This window comes from Silene latifolia, chromosome 10 (genome assembly GCF_048544455.1).
Source record: "Silene latifolia isolate original U9 population chromosome 10, ASM4854445v1, whole genome shotgun sequence".
NCBI classification, from domain to species: Eukaryota; Viridiplantae; Streptophyta; class Magnoliopsida; order Caryophyllales; family Caryophyllaceae; genus Silene; species Silene latifolia.
The window spans coordinates 132,500,001-132,504,126 of NC_133535.1; the positions used below are offsets into that span (position 1 = coordinate 132,500,001).

At 36.0% G+C, this 4,126-nt stretch overlaps 1 non-coding gene across 1 annotated transcript; it reads left to right on the forward strand.

Annotated features, from left to right (window-relative positions):
* Positions 1-297: 297 nt before the first annotated feature.
* TRNAP-AGG (transfer RNA proline (anticodon AGG)) lies at positions 298-369 on the forward strand. Its single transcript has one exon. It is a non-coding gene; the product is annotated as a tRNA-Pro (tRNA).
* Positions 370-4,126: the final 3,757 nt, after the last annotated feature.

The window sequence follows — 4,126 nt, forward strand, 5'->3', positions numbered from 1 at the left end:
GTAGAGTTTACTAGAAAAAATAAAAATCGAAGATTTTAACTAAAGAAATACAAAAATTTATGGTCCATTAGCTAGAAAATTCTTTAGTATGATTTTGAAAAGGTACCTCACTGTAAAATTGGAATAAAATTCAATTTAAAGAATTGGCAAAAAAGATTTTGGTTTTGGAAATTTGAATTGAGTCCACATATTATTATGCTTTAATCATCAATAATGTTATATGTACTCCCTACTAATTACTAGAAACAAATATAATTACAGAATAATATTTTATTTTATTGTTGCAGGGTATAACAAGGGCATTTGGTCTAGTGGCATGATTCTTGCTTAGGGTGCAAGAGGTCCCGAGTTCAATTCTCGGAATGCCCCTTTTTTGTTTTTGTTTTTGTTTTTGTTTTATACGTATTACTGTACAATTTACAATGTTAACTACTAGTACTGACTGGTATGTTACACAAATGGCAGTGATGCCTCTATAAATAAAGGCCATTAAGGAAGTAAAACCTGAGAAGAAAACGTACACAAAATACTTAACAAAACAAAACCTCTAATAAGATGAATTGCAACAAAATGATTAAGTCTATAAAAAATCGAATGCCAAGTTGATGATCATCCCTCAAAACTCTTCAAACATCTTTGAAGATGACTGTAATTGAAAATCAAGAATTATCCTACAAACTCGCCTTAATTTGGCCCAACGGATATTGTACGGAATATCTGAGAAACCCCGGCTACAAAAATCGCAAGAAATTACCCCATACTTTCACCATTCATGGCCTCTGGGTCATTGATCCTTCTAAGACTAAAGTCCCCTCACCTCAACAATTTGATGTCGAACTTCTTTCCGACATCAAAGAGAGCATGCTTCAACTTTAGCCAGACATAACAAACTACAAAGTCGACGAGGAAGGTAATCCTATCAATATCAAATCTACCGAGGAATTCTGGGCCAAGGAATGGAAAAAGCATGGGCAGGTAGACCCATTGTTCAAAAACCAGTTTCATCGGTATTTCGAGCACACACTAAGTCTATTTCAAGGCCTTGATATAACCAATGTCTTTATAAACCAAGCAGGTACTATATTATTTTCTTCCTGTAAACTACTTGATAATTAATTATGACATTACTTAGTAATTCGTATATATATATATATATATATATATATATATATATATATATATATATATATATATATATATATATATATATATATATATATATATCCATGTAGGCAAACCCAATAATCCCCAGAGTCTAAGACAAGCGCTGTCAAGTCGAGGAATTAGAGAGCCACATATTCTTTGCTCAACGAAGGAGAAGTATATCACCGAACTACATTTCTGCCTGGATGGCACCGCATCCCAGTTTGTGGACTGTGCACCAAAGGAAGGATCCCTTGATAAGAAAGACTGTAGAGAAGGAGAGACCTTCCTCTACTAGATACCTCTCCTTTTACTTCTCTCTTCCTTCTTGCTTGCTTAATAATCTTAATAATTAAATATAAATAAATGGCAGCAAGTGTCTAATTAACATGCTGGTTTCAAGTTAATCATTCTGCCTTTTAGGGCCAGCCAAATATTATGTCTTTTTTTAAAGTGTGTTTTTAGTGATGACTGAAGAGTTAAGAACGATAAACACTTAAGAGGGGGAGGGGTGAATTAGGTGTACCTTTTAAAAATTTTCTCCTTTACTTGGTTAATGACTAACACAAGTAAGATCTATTAATACGAGTTTGAGAAACTTAATGGATTGTAAGTTCACAAATCGGTACAACAGTCTATGCAACAAGATGAGAGATCACAGACAAAGACCGAGAGTGAGATTAACGTGTAAAAGAAGAATGATAAGAGAACATGAAAGTAAATAAACAAACAAGACGATGTTTTAAAAATTGGTTCCGCTCCTACTCCGGAGCCTACGTCCAACCGTTATTTTATTGCTTGTTTAGAAATTTACTCAAACTTAACTAAACCATTACAATGAAAACAACTCGCCAACCTACTCCGGTTGCAATTGCTTAAAGCTACTCCGCTTCAAGACTTTCTCTTGCTCAAAGCAACTCCGCTTCAAGACTTAAGGTTCTATCTCAACGGTTTACAGAGTCAGAATCTCAGTGGTTCACTTAAGAACATGGAGATTACAATTAAGACCTAAACACGAGAATCATTGAACATATTCGTTTATGCAACAGTTAAGCGAACTGATACTTGGAGATTTTACAGCTTTGAAAAACAATTGAAGACTTTTGAAAAACAGAAAACGGTTTTGCAAATGATTGAAGAACAAAGCTTTTAATGCTGAAAAGATTTGCAAAGTGTTTACAATGAATGCTCTTTCAAAGTCTTGCAATAAATGAAAAATGAAGTGGCTATTTATAGAGAAGGGTAGTGTTGTAAGAGAAGGATCTTAACACTACATTAATCTAATATCCACAAGTTTGTAGTATGCATTTTCATTTAAAAAGTATAAAAGAACAATTAGGTTTGAGAGGCTCAAGGTGGCTGCGTTTTTCCAAAGAGAAGGAGTGTTTCCCATAAAATATGGGAACTCACAATTTTGCCACAAATGGAAAAAGCATAAGACCCATTTTTAGCATGAAAAACAACTTGCACAAATGGGATTGTCATCTTTTAAATTATTGTGCAAGCATATTCTTTTTGTTCTTTTTGTTATTCAGTTTTGAAATAATGTTCCTCTTGAGCATAGAAGAGCTTTTTAAAGAATTTCAAACACTTGTGAATTTTCCCGAAAATTTCTCCATTCGTTAGTACCAGAAACCATGGTGCAACAGTCACAGGAACTGTTGCACGGTTTTGCCATAACTAATGCGTAAAAAGAATATGTTGAACTACCTCGTTTACAACATTTGTTCTAGACAATGGGCATGCTTGACTTGTCCTTCATCTTGATCATCATTGAACTTCTTTGATCTATCATTGGATACTTCAATTTGCTAAGCATTAAACTAAGAGGCAAACGATTAAATCATAATGAAACTTGGCATCATCAACCAAGTGTGTTCTAACAAATTCCCCCTTTGATGATGGCAAGTTTTAAATATGTGTGAAGTTCCCCCTAAGCCCATGGTGAGTCGGTCTTTGAACCAAATAATAAGAACATCAATTAACCATGATCAAGGTGAATGGGGGTCAACATGCTTGGCCTAAGTAGAACATCTAATCATCATAGCTAAGACAAATTCACGGTGAACGTTAGCCGAAGAGTTGTTAGTTAACACATAAACACATAATTTAGCTACTTCCCCCTCTTGACATCATCAAGAGAAGGACAGAAATATGTTCAAGTAGTACATAATTAAACCAAAGAAAAATGTTCAAAATAAGAGAAAAGAAACAGCTCATAATTTGCACAAGAATTAAGAACAAAGAGTCAAAAGGATAGGAGGGCAAGGGTAGGTACGGATGCCTCATTCATCATCGGACACATGACCACCAAGAGCTTGCACACGCTCAATGAGATCTTCATTCAGGGTTTTGAGATCAGCAACATCTTCCTTAAGGGTCTCATTGTCCACAACCAATTTGGACACCATGTTCATAAGCTTGTCCAACTTACCGAGTACAACACCCATTTCAACAGTTGAGCCAACTGTTGCACCAGTTTTACCTCTACCCAAGTACTTGCGAGTCAACTTCCCGTTGTTGATAGCCAAAGTCATTTGAGAAAGCAAACCCATGGTCATGTCATCAGTGAGTTTTTCAATACCGGGGCTACCTTTCATGACTATCTTCCGTTTCATGAAGACAATGGACAACCACATACCGTATGGAATCACGGTTTTCTTATCAAATTTCCCCTTTTGGAGGTCGGGGGCAATCTCATTGATACGGTGGAAGATTAGTTGGGGAAGGTTGATGGGACGGCGTTTGATAATGTGGTGAATAAGGAGCATCTCACGGAGAGAATATCGTCCCCTACTGTTATTGCTTGGTAAAATGGCTCGGTGAACAAGGTTAAAGGTAAAACGGTGGGGGGCTTGAAGTTCATGGGCATATATGTTGGTGGTGCCATTTTCATTGTCGAGTCGAAGGGTTCTCATAACCTCACTAGCCATAGTTTCATCAACATCACCCCAAGTAGTTTTAGGAAAGGTGGTAAGACCCA